The sequence below is a fragment of the Larus michahellis genome, chromosome 4 (assembly GCF_964199755.1).
Source record: "Larus michahellis chromosome 4, bLarMic1.1, whole genome shotgun sequence".
Lineage (NCBI taxonomy): Eukaryota > Metazoa > Chordata > Aves > Charadriiformes > Laridae > Larus > Larus michahellis.
The window spans coordinates 18,431,836-18,451,835 of record NC_133899.1 but is presented as its reverse complement, the minus strand read 5'-3'; the positions used below and the strand labels follow the sequence as shown (position 1 = coordinate 18,451,835).

The 20,000-nt window shown below is 40.1% G+C and overlaps 2 long non-coding RNA genes across 2 annotated transcripts in view; one reads left to right on the top strand and one right to left on the bottom strand.

Moving 5' to 3' along the window:
- The window catches only part of LOC141741926 (uncharacterized), a 9,351-nt gene extending 5,092 nt beyond the window's left edge, over window positions 1-4,259 (top strand). Inside the window, exon 3 of the long non-coding RNA XR_012586524.1 lies at window positions 2,618-4,259. This is a non-coding gene — a long non-coding RNA (uncharacterized LOC141741926). The remainder of the gene's footprint in view (window positions 1-2,617) is intronic.
- Window positions 2,633-20,000, bottom strand: part of LOC141741927 (uncharacterized) — a 17,905-nt gene continuing 537 nt past the window's right edge. The window contains exons 2-3 of the long non-coding RNA XR_012586525.1: window positions 11,930-12,066; window positions 2,633-2,748 (exon numbers count right to left, since the gene is read on the bottom strand). This is a non-coding gene — a long non-coding RNA (uncharacterized LOC141741927). The remainder of the gene's footprint in view (window positions 2,749-11,929; window positions 12,067-20,000) is intronic.

Genomic DNA, 20,000 nt, shown 5'->3' with positions numbered 1-20,000 from the left:
CTCTATTATCTTTTCAAAAGTAGAGATGCATGCAATAGTTCAATTTTCTGCTGTTGAATTTCTCTTCTGTTTTCTGAAGAGGGAAAGGAGAAATACATAAACAGAAAAATTATGAGCACTCTGAAAAACAAAATAGACCGCATTTATGTAAAGCTAGTAAAATCAGAGCAACTATTCCGCTTAGCTATAAGTCCAACACTGAATTTATACTGATTCAAATACCCGGCCTTTCTAGTTTTGCAAATTGCATTTTAAAATCTACGTTAAGCTACAATGTGGCAGAAAGCATCAACTGAAAATTCCAGAAGCTAATAAATATTCAGTTGCCCTGATTTTATGATCAACCAGGTTTTTTTTTCCAATTACATATTTCTCCAAGAATTTATATTGGCTTTGTGAAACTAAAAACTTTTCAGATATGTAAATCAATCTTAGTGTTACTATGCAGTATTCTCCAAATTAAATTACAGTACAGATATCAGATTCTAGCAGTTCTTTTGCTGCAATGAGATAATTTCTGGAGGCAAGACACCTGGCCAGGCTAGAGTGGTGATTAATTTTATGTGTTTAGGGTGCAATCATCACTCAGAAAAAGGCTTAGGGTTTGGATGATGGATGACGGGTAAAGTGCAGGCTGATAGGACATGGCCCATGAATCTGTTCTACATCATCAGTTCCTTTGATCACTGGCAGAAGTTCAGAGATACTTCTTTGCATCTGTCCAAAATAAACAAGGCTACCATATACCTTTTGCAATATCACTTCTAAATACAGGCTTATTTGCGGGGGAGAAAACACCTTTATTTTTGCAACAATGGCTAAGGAAAATAAAAGCAAACACTTCGGCTTGCATTTACATGCACATTTACTGAAAAAATACGTGAGAGAGTGTGTGTGTGTGTCCACACACGTATATATTTTAATGAAAGATGATAGTATAAAAGCAATTTTTTTCCTCTGCAAACTGATACCGATGTTGACACCATAGAGGGGATTCAGCCTAGCTGCTGAAAACCAGCGGTACGCAGCCTGGCAGCAGAAGAAAGTCCCAAGTTCTAGCAATCCTATGCGGCATTTCTTCTTCCTTAGTAATGCTGGCGACTACAAATTGTTGGGAACCTTTCTCACTACTGATAGCAGAATGAACTATGTAACCAAAATAATTTTGATTAATAATTCAGAAGAGTTTAAGGGTGAAGAGATAGAAAGGATTTGTGCCAACCTAAAAAAAAAAAAAAAAAACCAAACCAAAAACAAACCAAAAAAACCTTTTTTGTATCTCAATTAACAAGGTACAATTTGATAATTGAAAGCAAATGCTTCTTTATCATATGATTTCTACTTTTCTTTACCCAATGCTGTCCCCTGCAGGGTGTAAGAAATCAGATCACAGAAGTACTCAGAGGCTTAAAAAAAATATTTTTTTTTTTTAAGTCCGAGAGTAAAAGAGAAAGGAATAGCTGAATTAACATCATGTCCTCTATCAGAATTCATTATCAAGCCAGTATGGTTTATAATGAATAATCGTTTCAGAAGCTCGACTGGCTGCTGTAAGGGGCATTCCTTGAAAATATTCTCTCGTATCTCATTGCATATATGCAACACTTTTTCCATAGCTGTTATGAATTCCTAGTGCTCATGTTGATATTCTGTCTGTGGGCAAGAAGACGTTAGCCGTTTCTTTTATATGTCTCGTCAGCTGCACTTGAACATGGAAATCAAACAGAACACATAAATTATAAAATCATGGTACATCTCAATGGACTTTCTCACCATTTTGTAGAATGGGAAGTAAAGAGTACGCGAGGCTATGCTCCGTATATGTAGAAAATATAAAACTGCTGTTCTGCTTAACAGACAGGTGACCCTCATAGAAGAAATACAGCTCTTCTCAAAAAGGACATTTAAAAAAAATAAAGGAAGTATAAAGGTGGGGGAAGTGATTAGATTTCACTAATAAGATTTGTACCAAACAAAAACAAAACACGGGGCTTAAAAAAACTCTGGGAGCATTTGCTGTCACACGGAAATCGTACTCACGTGATTGCTGTCTCCTTGCTGAACTGGAAAACACCGCTTTATCTGACTAAGTGCAAATACCGAAATGTTCATTAGTTCTCTTGAAACACCTTGGCTTGTCTTTATTGAGTTGCATTTCATCCATAGCCTTTGTACCTGGGGGCACACAATAAATTTTTCTGCACAAAGGGTTTCTCAAGAGTGGTATGGCTGTTCCTTTTCTCCCCAGAGTCTGAACGCATTGCATCATCTTCTATCATACTTACAAGCCCGGGGCCCGGGATGAAGAATTGTTTTGTATCTCCAAACCAAAGCTTGCCACGTAGCAGATCAAATTGTTGTTGCTCTGCCACTGAGCTGACTCAGTACTTGCTTGTTTGATTTAAGGCACAGTTCCACTGTGAAAAGTTATTGTGAAAATGGTATTTTCTTCTGCAGCAGAGCTAGTTCCTACGTGTATGAAGAATTATATGTGCTGACTCAAGTGACAAAACATAAGTATTTACTGCGTCCGCTCTTGCCAGCTCTGCGGTGCAAAGGCAGAGGAGAGAAAGCAGGTTGGAGTCCATTTAATCTGTGTGTTAATACTCTTTTCCAGGCTTCCGTGTGTTTTCCTCTGTGCAAATTCAGGGAGCGCCACAGCATCCCAGAACTGTTTACAGGAGTGGAATTTGGCCTCTACTGCTAGCCGAGTAGCCATGGAAAGGAAACATCTTGGTCTCTCAGATCCTACGTCGAAAGACAACAGACAAAAAAACCCATAATGGAAATAGTCATTTGAAACGGAGTAAATCAATACTTTATACTTTTCCATACTTGCATTTTACCTGTAGCGGCTTACGGAGTTTGTGGCTGCAGTAGGTTATTTTGTGGCATTCTGGCTTTGTAAACTTATCTGTTGACTAACATCATCTCTGAGTACTTAAAGGCAGTGGGAAAATACTGTGACTTTTATCACTGATTGCCACTTCTTTTAGAATAAAGCAGAGTGACAATTTCTTTGTATTGTCTGGCTAGCTGTCCTGCTTTTGGAGCTCTCTTCTGCCTCCGCGTCACGGGCTGTTCGTGCATGGCACTGCCCTTCAGTGACTCTGCTCTGTTCCCACTGAGCCCTTCCCAGGGTTCGTGAAGGCTCCCTCCTTTGGCTGCTTTACACAGTCCATATGGGGAACTATGAAGGGAATTCACAAGGAATTATGGGCTGAGTGTTGGTTTTAGCATGTTCACTGTGTGTGGCTTTATGGCTTCAGCTTGTCTAACCCGGAGAGAGAAGTTGTCTCTCTCTCTCTCAGTTTCAAGGTGACACTGAACCTTGCAGGAGAATGACTCAGGCTTATGTTCTGTTGAAAAAATGCAGTGGTTAGAGCAAGCAAAGGAGCAAGAAGATTTGCTTGAATATTTCAGCTACTTAGAATTTTTAGCCATCCTCTTAAATTCCTAATTGCTACTACATGATCAGATAGCCAGCAGTGCCTGCTGGTTACTTTCATTGTCTTTTTGCACTGAAATTGTCCGCTTTTCAGAGCTGTTTGTGGGGCCGTATTTTAAATCCAGTAGAACTAAAGTTGGTGGGAATATGGCAGCCTGCTTAATTAGTCTAATACCTTAATTTGTGCCTTTGAAGCTGTATAAAAGTTTAAATAGAATTTATGGTTACTGAATTCCCAAAGACTGTCCTACCCAGAGGACAGTGGCTATCGACAAACCATGCTGCGGTATTTGAAATAAACACCAGCCCCTCTGCTGAAACGTCCTTAGCACTGGGAAGAGAAGGAGCAGCTTCTCTTGGCAGCTTTGGAATTTTCTGCCCACGCTAGTCCAAAAAGTTAACTTGTATTGGCCTCAGGATATGCCTGTTTTTCACCTGGGAACTAGAACTAGGTTTTTCTTTAAGGGATTATGTTCTTAACTAATGGTGAAGCTGATAGCACTAACAACCTTTGGTAAACGCAGCTCAATTCTAAAGTAAATATCTATAAATAAAAGCAAAACCTCACAATTATACTTTACACGGTCCTTTTTGAAGATACTGTTTCTTCTGAGGAAAACGTCCGTTTCTCTGACCAGTTGTTAGAAATGGGGCAATTTCCTCATGCTGGAAGGGTAAGAGCTCTCTGTCCGACCTACACAGAATGAAAAAGACCTACTAAGAAGAGGCAACTCTGTGGCGCTTATATCCAAGTGAAGGATTGCGTACCTCGTAGGTGCCAGCACTTAGAAGATGACTAACTCTATGCAGTATGAGATTTATGAAAAATCCTTGGGGGGGGTGGGTGGGAGAAGTGGCCTTGACTTGTCTTAAAACAGAAACTGAAAGTTTTTAAGCTTTCTTCTAACATGAGACTAAACTACAAAATATCAGACAATTTTTTGAACTTGTCTGTTAAATAACCCTTTAGCTATTGTAGCCTGAGCAATAAATATTTTATTGACTTGTGTGTGTGGATGGATTGTGCTTAAATATAGCCAGTTAATATTGCTTAGTAATTTTTTTTCTGAAAATATAGCTATCCTTGTAAACACTGAGTCTGGTTTAGCTTGTTCAGTAGTTTATCAAAACATTGTTATGCATTTCCATTAGACGGAAGACGACTGCCAGCAAGAGCCAGGGGGCTTCCAGCGCTCACCATTTTGTTCTCATGTGTAGCAATTGAAGAGTCGTATCTGTAGGCTGTATTTGCTCCTAAAATATATGAACACGTAAGCCAAGATGGAGACTGGAGTGCAAATTCACTTCCTGTTGCTTCATTGCAGTTTTGTCCAAGGACCCTGAGGACAGCCCTTAATTCCACTAGAGTTTTACCTTCTTCTTGAAACCCTGTTGTTGGGAGCAGGCCTGGCTCAGGGGGATAATAGGAAATTTGAAAAATGCACATATACACTCCAGACGCGTAAGCTTGACAATCTTCAGAAGCTGTCTGATAACTTTCTACACAGCAGCTTGACCTCCTACTGTTATTTTTTTATATTTGTATTTACTTTAGCGTGCAGAAAACCAATCATGTTACTCTGTCGTACTAGTTATTTTATAGAAGTAGACAGAGGCATGTAGCAGCTCAGAAGAGCTTACAGGCTCCTGCAAACACATAGCACTTTCTTCCCTTGAGGTCTGAAGTTATTGGGACAACTGAAATGCTCCGGCTTTATTCTTTAACAGAATCTGGGTCTAAAAATGATACTAGAATACTCTTGGAAAGATCCAGTACCTAAGTATGTCCTTCTTGAAAGACATCATCATAAGTTTATTACATTAAAAGTTCATCAGCACGTTACACAGAAGAGACCTGACTTGAGAGCATGTATCCATTTAAATTATTGCAAATTTACTCAGTTAAACCAATATAAAATTATCTTCCGTGTTGCTGTTGGGGATGATTCTGCTGCGTTTATTTGGATGGCAAAGTGACAGGCCATTAGCCTAAGGGTAAGCTAATTATTTAAGGAACTTTTCTTGTTTTGTACAATGAAGAAATACTCTTGAAAATACAACACAAACGTAGATATCTGTATCAGATGGTGACAGTCCATTTCTTTCATATACGAAAATGTAATTTTAGCATTCAAACAGTCAAGACAGTGGTAATCCAAAATAAAACAAGAACAACAGTCATTAAATGGCTGCGTTTCTGGACTTAGATTGATGCTTAACACATTGATCTTCTTCAATAGAAGCTTTCCATATTCCATCTGTTAGAATCTTTGACCTTTTCTTAACACCATTAAAAGATAAAATGTTAATCTACTGAAAAAAGATGCATGACCTTTTAGAAGTGAACTGTACGACTTTACAGTCTGCCATCATTAAAGAACTTTATGCTCAGGAGCCATGCATTATGTGTATCATAGCAATATAATTGTTTAGAATAATGTAATTGTTCAACCAAGAAGATATATACCACGCATAACATAAATTAGAACTAGAATTATGTGAACTTTGAAAACCCAATCAAAATAACATGTCAGATCAAGGCTTACTTTCAGTTTTAATCAGCTTCAACCTCAAATTTATTTTTTATTAATATGCCAAGATGCATGCCTAGAAGATACTATTTTAACGAACAAAAAGGATGGTACTTTGGGACAAATGAAACCATACCACTAGCAAAGGAAGATTCTAATCTTCCTTTGTTTTAATCAGATATGCTTATTTTTTCAGTATAAGGAAATAAATGTGGTGCTAATGTTTTAAATAGTAGTAAGGAATTTCAGTAGCAAGAAAATTCTTGCAAATGGCCTTGATTTGTTTGTGCTTAATCTGAATTGTCTTAAACGAGACTTCTTAATGACAACAGCCACAACTCGGAACAGCATTGAAACAATGGTTTAAATCCAATTCAGTAAAGCGCTTCAGCACATTTAGTTCTGAGTGTGGGCTAGTTTGATTCCACTTCAAATTAATCCTCTGTTCTGAATCCTGACAACAGAGAGCAAACTGTGAATACACGATATAGGTTTGGATAACCTAATCTTATCTGCTGGTGGGTTCCAAGTTTTAGATGAAGCCCCTCGAGTTGGTTTGAGAGCATAGCTACGTAATAATGCATCTACTTCATAACTACATAACAGAGGATAATAGAAGGTCCAAGTATCTTCTGCATTTGAATACGATGTTCTGATAGTACTTTTTATTATATAGGACAAAAAGCTTTTCTACAGAGGAAGGCTCATATTCTTCTAATTTCAGCCTAAATTCTGCTGAAGTCCCTAACTTGATCCCTTTTCCCCAGTAAAATCAGTGAGCTTAGGCTGGATGATTCTGGGTTGGAGTATCCTCTCTCTGAACGTCGGTACGTTTTTCAGTGGAATTTACTGCATAAGGTAAGTGGCTGCATGCAAAATAGAAATACAGGGGGTCTAAGGTGACATAAATTTAGGTCCTGTTATTAATATTATTTGATCATAGTCACATAAGTAGCATTAGCAGTATCGCTGGAGTGGGGGCTCTCAGGCTGCCCTGACGCAATGGGTGTATTTAAATTAGTAATTCAAGGCACAGGAGGGGTTCTTTCCTTCACGAATTTGCCTTGCCCCTTTACTTGAAGGCTGGTGGTGCGCGCTCAAAGCTGTTTCCCACCTCGTGAAACTGGTGCTGAAGTCTTATGCTGGTTTACCATCTTGAGTGACCTGCTTGCAATGAGGACGTATGGTCCTGCAGAAGTTAGCTCTCTACAAGTGTACTGCATGCCTAGGACTGGAAACTGGCTTGAACTTCATCATTAGAAATGACATCATGTGCCTAACGGTGCAGAAAACATAGGAGAAAGCACAGGGTTTGCTAAGAGCTTTGACAAGTAGAAAGACATTCACTTCTGTAAATGTCAGCTGTTTAACTCTAGGTAAAACTTCGTATCCTGCTTTCTGATCACGTTGCTGCCCTAGCCCTTGTCTATTTATATTTTGCTCCTGTTAAATAAGCAGCACCCCATTTCGTACGGGCCAAGCATTTCATCTTTGAAGTTAGTAGTCACTTTTTTTGTCAAGCTCTTTCATTGTTTAGACCTGCTTCCCAGTCCCAGCCCCAGTTTATCACCGCAAATTTCCTCTCTTGCATATTCTTCCCTCTAGGTCATTGATAGTGAAAGCAAGCAATATGTTTCCTGGTGTTCAACCATGTGGCACTTCACTAGTCACATAATACACTAGATAAGCAGATGACAGTCTGTGCTGCTCTGAATAGCATATGTGCATGCCATCTGAAAGCCAGGAGCCGGAGGACATAGATACAGCCAACAGAGGGAGTCAATGGCAGCAAAGCACTGGCCATTCAACCCCTGCTTTGGAGAAAAGAGAAATGGGACAGTTTCGCGCGTTTGGTCAAAGAGTAGAAGATTTCAGCCCGTTTTCCCATTAGTCCCTAGGCATCTTTTAGAGGCCGTGTGCTCTTCTGCTTTCAAGCAGCACGTTGCCCACCTGACAGAAGTTCAGTTCCAGTTCGGCAGAAGGAGGTGGTGCCCCACCAGAATGTCAGCTGTTTTGAGGAAAGTTTGGCCCTTCTTACCTTTTTCATGTGGGCGTGGAAGATCCAAGCTGTAGCATTTGCCTTTTTGCCTACTAAGTGTAACTATCAAGTAACATACAGAAGCTATGATGGCTATCTAATTAGCATTACGAAATAAAGCCTACATTGTGGAGAACACCTGCTTGCCCTGTCTTTTACAGTATAGTAGTAATGTTTAAAATCTCTTGTGCCTACTCATAACTTGGTACCCGACATAGCTAAAATGATACAGACCTCATCAACCAAAGCGGCGTTCCCTTCAGACTAAGAGAGTCCTAGATCTTGGTATTGGTGAATATAATAAAGTGAAAGACGGTCTTTTCTCTTTGACAGAAGCAAGCTGTCACAGTACTAGTGAAATGAGATACAGAAGAAAAAAAAAATTTCAAAATGTTCTTAGACACATTCAGGCAACATGTAAATAGAATAATAAACCTGGCAAGAAAGATCTGTTTATTTTTTGCACAAAAGGGCTAAGAAGTTGTGGGGATTTTTTTCTGTTTTAAAGCATGAATTTCTTTTTCCCCCACCTGAAGCCTGCACAGTATTCCACAGAGCAGCTGTCCGCAGCAAGAAACTCATCATTCACTCTCTGATCAGCTCATACAGTAAGTGACACGAAACTCCGCTTAATTCTCTTGTGTCTTCATGAAATAATTTCTTCACCAACCAAAGAAATCTGCTGTTTACCATAATCTCAATTTAACACCTACTCTCAGTGTTCAAAAGTAACTGTCTGCATTTGAATGGGATTTGCAAAGCAGAAGTAACTGCCAGGGAGAAACTAAACAAGTCTTGTCTCTTCCTTGGAAGTTGGAAAAGGCTTTAGTTTTTTATCACAGTGACAGGTTACACGGTAAATAAAGTTTGAGATCTTTGCTTTGGCTATTTCAGACAAGAATTGGTTAGAAGTGAACAAAGCTGAAGGGTGCAAAACTTGAATTAAGCCCAAGTTACACGTTAAGACGGTTGTTGGAACGCAAGCGGCACATGCGCGCGGAGTAAAACTGGGGGGGGTCTGTACGGTGTGTCTGATTGGGGACGTTACTCCCCACTTACTGAGGAAGCCCCTTGAAACTAATGACTTTTCAGTCAATGAGCACTATGGGAAAGAGGCCTTGGAAAACATTCCACTTCTTAGAAGCTAATTTATTTGTTTTGCGTTACATAAAAAACAGCTGGGAGGGTCTCAGCCCCAGCAAAGCTGGGGATAGTCCCACCTCGCCTCCGATTACCATGCATAACGGAGGATCATTTCAAAGAGACTTCCTCCTTCGCATTGGAATCAGGTATAATATCTTTTCATCAGCAATCAAAGCAAAGGCCCAGTTAGTGTTGTCAGATAAGCTAGATTTCTACAGATTTGTTCTGAAGTTAACAAAATTGCATCCAAATGAGAAGTGAGCGATATGGAATGTTCTGCAGGAGTTCAAAGGCTGCGACGGCCGCTTTGCCCCAGCGCGGCACGTAAAACCCCCGACAGTGCTTACCTGGGAGCCAGGGGCTGCTCCGGGGGGACGCCGCTCCTGCGGTTCTCTTCCCCTAACGCGTAAGGTTACGATTTGGGGAAATTCACGTTTGAAAATTTAGAAATACGATGCATAATGTTTTCCCGTTATAGCTGGATTGAAGGAAGAATTAGTTTACAGGCAGGGCGTACTTTGTGATTAGGCATTGTGTTGGAGGGTTGGAATTTCTTTTTGTCAGGGTTTCTGTTTATATCACTGTGTTGATTTACTGCCGGGGGGGGAAAAAAAGGTGATGTAAAATCCTTGTGTAATTTTTCTGAAACAGGATGAGTTTTCACAACATGTGAATAGCATTGTACTGCAAACTCCAAATGCTCAGAGGAAACTAAAATAAGTTGAAGGAATTAATATTCCATCAAAGAGTCAGTACTTGCCTCATCAGATATTTTTAGCATTTTTGGATTTTGATATATGTGAGTGTCTTTTTTTCCCGAGAGAACAGGAAAAATACTTCTCTCCCCGCTTCTTTCATATTAGTTGTTTATTGCAGACCATTGCATTAGGTCATGTTGCATTTGATGTGCTGGAAAATGAACAGTGGCTTGGATTATCTACATATTGTTTCGTTTGCTGCCCCTCTTTGGTCAGGTGAAAAGATAAAGCATTTCACTGCGTAACTTCCCTATCATTACCCAGGTACGTACCAGGGTTACGAGTTTTCGGATAAGCTGTATGTACCTGATCAGAAGGATCTTGCCCAGGCACAGCTTCTGCTGCTAGAAATAATGCTTTTTAAAGCATATTGACATATGCATTAAATGAAAAACACACATGGTATTCAAGTGCTCCGTTCCCCTAGAAGAGGAAGAGAATAAGTCTTAATTTTCCTTTGGGGCAAAGCTTTAATAGAATCGCTGCTAGTCCATAGTCTTCCAGTTATTGTTTAAACCCCATAAGATACTTAAGGCTTTGAGTGTTTGTACCAAGAAAAGAAAAATATTAATTCATTCTTGAGCTCAGATTTGGCAGCTAATAAAGTTATTCTGGCTTCTATTACATTTCTTGCCCACCAGCATTACCGGGTTACTATTATTTAGCTGAAGAGTTTTAGTGTCTTGAGCCCCTTGCACCTTATGGAAGTTGAGAAAGAAAATCAGAGGTCACAAGGAACGTGGAAAAAGGTAATCTGAATAATTGCAACAGAGAAAACATATAAAAAAGAAATGGAACAGGACATACGAATAGAAGCTAACAAAATGGTGCTCTGCCAGTATTGTTAGTGCTGTCGTTTAGGTGGGTTTATGTGGTTGAGTGATTGTGCTTGGTAATCTGCTTATTTTGTTGGGTTTACAGTTCTTGGTGAGATAGGGAGGAGTTGTCTCTGGTTGACGGTTTCTGAATTTTTCTCAGATTCTCCCTGTTCACTCTAAGATGGACACAATTTATTATGTTTCCGTTATCGATCCCCAGTGATTCAAGGACTTTTGCATTTTCTTAACAAATTAGGCAGCTTATCACACGATATTATATGTAGTTGGAATTAGATCTCATTTCCCCTCTCTCATGGCTACCAGGCAAAGTGGGACCCTCAGCAACTGAATTTCCTGTTCCACCCTGCCCAGTAAGTTGAAATATCCCAGGGCCTGACTAGGATCCCGCTCGGTCGGGATGATGTTACCATGTCGTGCAATGTGCAAGCATATGCCAAGCTGGGCAGCAGGGAGGAAAGCCCCCAGACATCTTAGCAGCTTCTCTCTCCTCCGGGACTGAATTGGAGTGAGTTTTGTGATAAAATGATGTGTGTCACTTGTAATTTGTAATGTGATCAAAGATGGGTATACAGTATAGGTAAATATATAGAAGATTGCTGACACCTTTAATTCTGTAAATCTTAGGATGCTACTAAGGTTGGCAGGTCTGTGTTTTTACCTGCAACTGTCATTTGCAAAAAATCTGCATTTTAGAGGGTCAGGCTTTCAGACAACCTAGGTGTACAACAAATACTTCAGACTGTAGTTACCCAGTTTGACAACAAAAGGCGAGTAACTGCATGAGGAGGCAGATAAAAGTGACTTTTTCCATGCATAAATACATACTTTCTACATATCAGCCTTCCTAAATAGTTTGCAAATCTCTCCTTAAACTGACTACAAAATGTTTTGTTTAGTGGCTAAAATGAGGGGCCCATAAGCATCAGTGTTTTGGTCCATCTGTTTTTGCTGTTTTCAAGAATTCGGTGAAAGATACTATTGTTTGCATTGACTTTGTTTACTCTATTATAGGACTGGGCTTTATACAAATTGTGAAAACGTTTGGGCTCTCCGTTTGATTTCTAAATTTTGAAGATGAGGTTATGGAAATACATGGCTTATGAGAAGAGCCAGGCTGACAGGAGAGGGATCGATCTCCTTTGTGGAGGATGAACAGCGTGTTGCCTTCTTACCTTGCCAGTGCGCTTCAGCCTCACCACACTCCCAACGTGGTTGTGGTCGTTTCCCGCCTCCTCCTGTCCTTAGCCTCTGGGCTGGGATGGGCAGCCCGGGTCCCAGTTAGTCCTAGGTGATGACTGAGGGTGGAAACCTGCAAAATAAGCAAAGTAACTCATTGCATGTAGGGAAATAAAATTGTCTTGTGCACTTGCGAGGCCCCCTGAATCTCCTTCTGCAAATAAAGCTCCCTCGTTTTCAGCTTCATTGAAAAATGCAGTGAAATCAGGCTTTAATCAGGGGAAATGGCACATTCTTGTGCGTATGTCATAGTCTTAAATTAAAAGCTATTTTTTAAAGAAGAAAATTAAATGCTATTTCAGATTTCTTGTTACTGCTGACCCTTTAGGACTGCACTGAGCTCCTGCCACCTACCAGCATGCTCGCCAGGCTGTCTGTACAAATATTATTATTACTTAAATAGAATCCGAATCATTACCTTGTGTTTTCACTTTGTAGTGAATTGATTTAAATATAGTTTTCTTATGTTGGGATCCTTTGACAAACGCATAAATAGTTAGCGCATTGTTAGCAACAGTGAAAAGGAAATGGATGCCTGGCAGGAGGAAGGGCAAATAATTTTCTCATGCTTGCTGTGCTCTTTCTGTAGTGTAAATCAACTCTTCTCCTCTGAAAGTAAAAACTTATTTCAAGATGTCAACAAAAGTAAAGTAATTAGGAAAGGAAATGTAATTCCTCCCTGCCGCTCCTCCCTCACACACTTTAGTAAATGAAGGCTATTTAAAGATACAACCTGAGGTAGCCTAATTGGAGGAGATGAGTCATTTGGGACCTGATCCTGGAAATGCTTACTCAAATGAGTAGCCCTTTGATTGTTTGCCTGGGTCAGTGTTGAGTGCCGGTGCCTGCTTTCAGGATCAGGGAGAAGGTTCAGTCCCGCGCCTCCCGAGTGGACCGCTCCAAAACTGAAAGGCTTGCGCTCAACTCCCGAGTCCTCCGGTTGGTCTCCGGGGGAAGATGAACTGGTTTATTGGATCACAGGCAGTTTGGCCAGTGTCTCCCAGGACTAAACCCTGAATGCTTAACTTTAAATAGAACAGGACTATTATGAGGCTACTTTGATTAATTAATCTCATTTGGGAAAAAAAAGAAACAACTGGAAAACCAAAACACACCACAAAACTTTCCCACATTCGCTTGTGCCTCTGGTTCACGTCTGTCATAAAATTAACTACTGTAATACGCTTTTTCCACAACTTAGCTCTCAAATCCTTTGCTGCAAAGGAAGCTGTAAAGCTCAAAGGCGTATTTTTTTCTTAGTGTTAGCAATTAATATGCCACTAGTCTTTGCATAAATAAGTTGTCTATTTTAAAGCAACTCAAATGGGCTATTTCATTTTATATGACTGTTAATTAAGATGTTGATTAGCCCTGCTATTGAAGCATTGAAACCCTTTCTAAAAGAAATGGCCACTGTTTCAATTTTATTTTAATTAGTTGGACTTTGAGGTTATTTACTACAGCGTCAGCTATCAAAGTAAAGCTATTTAATTTGATGTTCCGACCAAGGCAGGTAGCGCACAGAATTCCACATTTGCCTGTAACCACTGCCATTAACAGCGGTATGATTTAAGGTCATTTAAGAGTCATCAACCTCACAGATGGTAAAATGCAAAGTATCTAAAAGGGAAAATAACAATTGTTGTCTTGTCAAATAAAATCCGAACATTGTATTTTTTGTGAACACCCACTAGCTTCCAGCAATTTTATACAGAATGTGTTTCCCTTTGGGCGGAGAGTGTTAGGTCTTCCCTTTTATGCATCCTTCCATTGAGACGCGCTAACCCCCTTGGGAGGTGAAACCCACCCAGATATTTGTGATTTTAAAACTTCATTTGCGTCACTTGCAACAGAGATGGGTCATTATTCTGGGATAAAATCACATCCTGCACAGTGAAAATAACGGGCAACATTTGACCTGAAAAGGGAAAGAGAAAAAAAAAAAAAACAACCCAACAACTTTAAAGTGTTAAAAGAAACAGACAGTGTTAAAGCTGCTTCAGGAAACAAATTTTCCCTGTAATGCAGTGTAATTACGATCTTTTCTAAGCTAAGTATAGTACCCTAGAGATTACTATAAGTAACTTATAATAGAATTTTTATTAGTGGTAGTAATTTTTTATGATAATTAGTGTAATCTGCAGCCAATAAAATCACAAGATATATAGTTATCTCTTTTACACCAGAAAACTATTCTTCAGACAGCTGAAACATTAAGAAAGAAAAATGTATTCTTTTATGATCGTTATACACTTTTATGTTCTGATTATTTGGTATTTTTTTTATTAGCTCTTTCCATTTAATGTTGAAAAATGTGAGGCATACTCAAGAGCCAGTATAAAGCAGCCCGTTTGGGGTAAGCAGCTGGCATTTACTTTCTTTGTCAATCTTTATCTGAAACCTCATCCTTTGTGGAATCTCATAGACGATGGGTTATTCTTGTACTTGCAATGAGATTGCCTTTCCTTACTGACTACAGGGAGAGCCGTAACTGTTGAAAAAAGGTTTTAACTGTAATGCTGTCCTTGACTGGGGCATGTAGCCTGTGTATCCTTGAGACTCTCTTGCGTTGCCCCACACAAAGCTCTTGCAGCACAACCCTTCTCAAAGGCTCTTAAACCTACAAGAGCAACACAGATGCAAAAGTATTCCTTAATAAGGATTTGCAATCCCACGCAGTAGGACTGGGTGCTAATGACGGGGAAATGGCTGGGCTTTGGTCTCCTCAGGTTTGGAGAGACATTGTGACTGAATGGATCAGCTACTATGGCTAAGCCAGTTGGTTTGCTGGAAGCACGAAGGAGGAGAATGGTTCCCAATAAACCTATGGAAGGACTGACTGCAATTCTGCTGTTTCTGTTCAAGATTGTACTTTAAGGTTTTTGTTTGCTTCTCTCTACGTATCTTGCTGGCACTAGTAAGCAAAAGCTTTGCCTGAGTAAAAAAAGAGAAGGCAAGAGATAGATGAGTCTTGGGCTTATCATATTTTCAAAAATAGCAATTGAAAGCTGGACCTTTTAGCGTAGTCATTTTGTTTTAGAGTGAAGATAGTGTATATAAAGGTTCCCAACTTAGCTGGAGAGGTTGGATTTCACTTCCTGAAGGAGAAAAGAGGAGAGAATACTCTAGGAGAATACTGAATCTATAGGTATTTCAGTTGGAAGGAGGCTATTGTTTCATATGTTATCTATGGCCTGATACACTGCTATTTTCTTTTCTCAGTTAGTGGCACAGTGACCCTCTTAATCTGTATTATCGTAATTCAGTGGCAGCAGTTATAGGATAAAAATAAAAAATTCAAGATATGTGACCTAAAGGGAACCAAAGAAGGTTTTCATCATCTTTCCCCAGCCCTGTGACCTCATGCTCAAAAATTATGCCAGGAACTAAAGAGGCAGGTAAAACCAAGTTTGCATTTTCTACATGGTGAGCAACATTAAATCTGCTTTGGGGAAAGAATCGCTCATCTTTGTTTTGGGACACAGACAGTGTTGCAATCCTCCAGGCTGTATGGATGAGATGGACCTCTCACATGGATCGTGCAGATGTTGAAGCTGGGATTGTGCATGCCTAGAATTCCTTGGGCTTGGACTTCACTCGGGGCTGTCTGAATGTACATAAGGGCTATGAAGAGTGCCTGCTGGCTTCCACTCAGGGAATGGCATAGATTCTCATGGACCTTTTCAAAATTATTCTTGCAGAAGGAGGTTAGAGATCTGTTGTATTCTCCTAGGCCTTTTAGACTTGCTTTGTCCTAAATTAGGATAGGAAAGGGGAAAATAAAAGGGGGGAAATGGTGGTATCGCTCCTTAGAGGTGCTAAAATGACATCGGTACTTCTAGCAACTGTACGAATATCCATAATCCAGTCCTCCTCTCTTCTGTACCCCGATGAGCAGTGAGTTAAGGATGTTGACATATTGTCTCTAGCATGTGACTTAGCATCTGTTGAGATGCATGAGGTAGATCAAGCTCCACTGAAGTCTGTCCTACATTCTGCAAATATGGGCAGACATCGGTGCGTGCAGTTACCTGTGATTCATATTTTAAGAGTTGTCTCAAAAGTTAAGGCAGACATAAAGTGTATTGAACTGGCATGTGTTTAAGTGTCTAATTCATAGCCCTGTCTTGACAGTCTGTGAACACAGGCACGTTCTTCTAAAGACTTAAGGAAGGCATTGGTTAAGTTCAGGTTCCTAATAAAGATGTTCTAATGGTGTTTCCTTACCTACGTTGTCAGTGCCTTTTGTGTGGAAATATGGTAACCGGCCAACTGTTAAATACGCAGTTGTTTCCTTCACGTCCAAGAAACCCTCATTTTGTGATGAAAATGGCAAGAGTCTTTCCTTGCCTCTTGTTTCCTCCATTGCTTTTCGGCAAAGGTAGCCCTGTGCAGACCTTCACCCTTCAGGTAGATTCAAGTCCTGTTCAGCCTGGAAGCACACAGGCTCTGAAAACGGTGCCCTGACAGCGGAGCTTCTGCCAGCGGATAAAGCATCAAGTATCCGTGCTGATGCTGCTGGATTCCTGTGTGCCAGCACTTAGAGACTGTTGACCGTGAGGTTTCTCTGACACTCTTGTGAACCCTCACAGGGACAGATGGATTTGCTCTTGAATGGCTCCATTCTTTTCTCTTTGTGAATAGAGCCGGCAATTGTTAATTTGCCCTGACTGCTGTCATGCACCACAGGCTTCTGCTTTGTCACCCCTGCTGCTGACCACGGCCTCAAGGCCAGAAGGTCTCATATTCTGAAAATGTGTGTACTTACTGTATGTGTCCAGAATGTCTTTTGGGAGGACGGGTATCGCAGCTGGGTGCAGACCCAAGCGCTTCCCCTTGTTGTGCTTCAACCTGAGACTTGAATAGGAGGTTTCCAGCAAGGTGTCTTGGTAGAAGCAACTGGTGGAAGTTAGAGAAATGAAATTCCCGTCCCCTCTACACTGAGGAATCTTACTAAAAGCCCTGTTAGCAAAAGTGATCACCCTTGGATTTTGCAATGTTTTTGATTCGTACATGAGCCATTATAAAAATTATTCATGGGTTTGTTAACTTTTGAGTTGGATTACTGAAATGCATCGTACCTAAGGCAATGTCTGAAGAATATCTGGAAACTTTCTATAAGAGCAGAAAGCAGTTTCTTGCTCTCTTGGTCTCTTCAGGGCACACTTTGCTTGCAGGCTGCTCTCAAAGCTCTCAAACTGCGCACCAGCTGCTTATGCGTTTCCAGTTACAAACAAAAATGGAGTTTTCAGCCATTAGCTCCAAGAATACATCCTTCCTCCTTCATTCTTTGTTACAGCTCTGCAGATTGGATCAGCTAGTATTCTTCATTTGTTATTATTTAGTTAAAGGTCTCTCTTCCTTTGCTGCCCTGAAACCCACTGTATGTTCTTCCTCCAGCTTGATGAACTTTGAATTACAGAGCAGAGCTGTTTTCCAGGACTAGTTTCTAAGGGTTGATAGGTCTGAAGGATTTTAGGCAAAAAAGGGGTTATATTTTCAGTTTTAGAGTCTGTGAATACCTTATTAGCAGACAATGGATTATGTGGTAATTTGTCTAGGGGTTACAACAGGTGCATAGCATACTCCTAGATAATAAAGCTTAAATTGTAATTTCCACCACAGACAGATCAATCCGTGTAACGTAGTTGATGGGACTTTTAGAGTTGGTGTGCAAGGAAAATACCTTTTTTAGACCAGCAACTGTAAATTGATAACGGAATTTGTGTTGTGAAAATTGGTCACTGTATTCAATTGTATTAAAAAAAGCACAGTCTTTTGAACAGCACCCACAGATGCGCCCTTAAAAAAAAAATCCAAACATTCAGATCCGTGAAGCTCCCTCCTATGGCTGGTGTTGGACCTCTGGGGTTGTTTTCCTTGCTTTTCCAGCAATTTGTCATGTGCCACAACACCACATCTGGTAAAGGTTTAACTGAAAAATTACTTATTTCTAAATTCAAATAATTTTTTTCCCAGTTAAAATGTATATCCTGTGCCTCATAGTCTTCATCCATTCTGGCACCAGGTAGGTAACAAATGATATCGCTTGCCTCCTGAGATGAATATCAGAGTAATTCACTGTGCTGTGTACGACACCACCGAGAAGCCACAACACAAGTGATAAATAGTAGTAGGTCGGCAGGGGAGGGAAGGCGGTTCTTCAAAGAAAAGTTATACTAAAAAAGATGTAAGATTAGTGACATCATTGTTGAAAAACGTGAACTCTGTATCCCCACTGGAAATTCATTGGTAAGTAGACCCCGAGGAGAAGACAAAATCAGCAGCCAAAAGCAGAGTCTGTGGCCGCAGCTGAGAAATCCAGCTGACGTCTGACACCCACCGAAATCCACGCTCATGAATCCAGTGGTCATTAGGTTGGATTCTTAATCACCAGGAAAATGGTTTAATTCAAAATACCATCTCAAGGGACGGGGTAGAAGACATCTGAGGTGGAAACAGAGATAAATGACTTTCTCTTCACTTTAGGTAATGTCAAATACAGGAGAAGCTCGCCCTGGACTGCACTGGAGTCCAACGGGTAATGCCAGTTGCTTTAGCCTCGCTAGTAAACACCGGAAAGGTAAGGCAGTTTTGATGGCTGTCATTTCAGTGCTGATTGGAACCAATATAAAGTTCTATAAATTAATTGGTCTCAGCATTAAATTTGATCTAACATAATTTTATTTGAATTTTAAAGAATTAAGTGCAATCAGAACCTACTAGATGTTTTCTGAAAAGGAAAATTGCATGAGTAAAGTGTTTTCTTTTTCTGACAATTGTCAATAATGTTTTTATTTTCCAGTGACGGAAATGCTCAAAAAATATATTTCTGCAAAATTAAATATTTTCAGGTTGGGATTCTCCCCTTTTCTTTCCTCTGTTCCCTTTCTCTTGTCTTGGAACAGGCAGAAGACAAAACACAATTTTTCTTGTTAATATTTCTTGCTTTTGTTCAGCATTTTTTTCAGCTCCCCTACAACACTGCTCAAAACGTTAATGGAATATTTTTGCCCCGAGAAAGTATCCAGAAAACGTGTCAAGGAATTCTAAAAATAAGGATTGTATTACTATTTGTGGTGTTAGAGAGTGGGCTGATTTGGTAAATAGGATGCAGTGTAAGCTTATGGTTTCAACACAATGGAGAAGTTATCAATAGAATAATGGATGGCAAACACGGAGCCTTGCACGCGTGGTGGTTTCCAGATTTCACAGGCTGAGTGTAACACTGTGTGTCTGTCTTGGGGGAGGAAAGACAAGCTCGAGGCCAACAGCCAAACTCCTTATGAAAAGAAAAAGGGAGGCTGCTCCCGTAATAGGGTGTGAAAAACTGACCTTCTAGCAGAGCAGTTTTAAGTAGCTTTTGGGTTTTGTTCAGCTGCGGTAAGGAAAGCGTAATTGTGCTGCCCGGTTCTGTTTGAACAAGCGAGTTGTGCACTTCACCGGAGGAATGTATGGAGTGTGTTGAAAGGACAGATAGGGAAGTGTGGCCAGGAATGTGATAGAGTGGATATAAAATGAGTGAAGACAAGTGTCCTCATGCTGGCTGCAGTGGTGACGTGCATTATCTCAACGTGTTATCAGGAGATAGATGTTTGCATTCCCGTGGGTCAGGGCAAGTTGTCACAGTTTCAACTTCCAGCTTTTTCTTATGGAAATAACATCACGAGGCAAAGAATGCTCGAAAAGTCCTCTGCTTGCTTGCACCTCCACATGTGATGCTACAATCTTGAAAGTTCTCTAGAGGACTTACGGTGCAGAGTGAAAGTATGTCAATTGGTTTTGCAATGGTCCTTTACTTCTATTTATAGCAACAAAGTTGATTAAAATGTTTTGTTTCACTCCTCCTTTTCCCACTCATTAAATCTCTTTGCTAGTGAGACTGCTTAGAATACTTTCAAGGGGAAGCCAGATTATTTTTTTTGTTGTTCTTTTACCCTTACTTTCATTTAAAAGAAGCTGGTTTTGATGGAGTTCTCAGCAGTAAAGTTTTGATGCCTCTAGAAA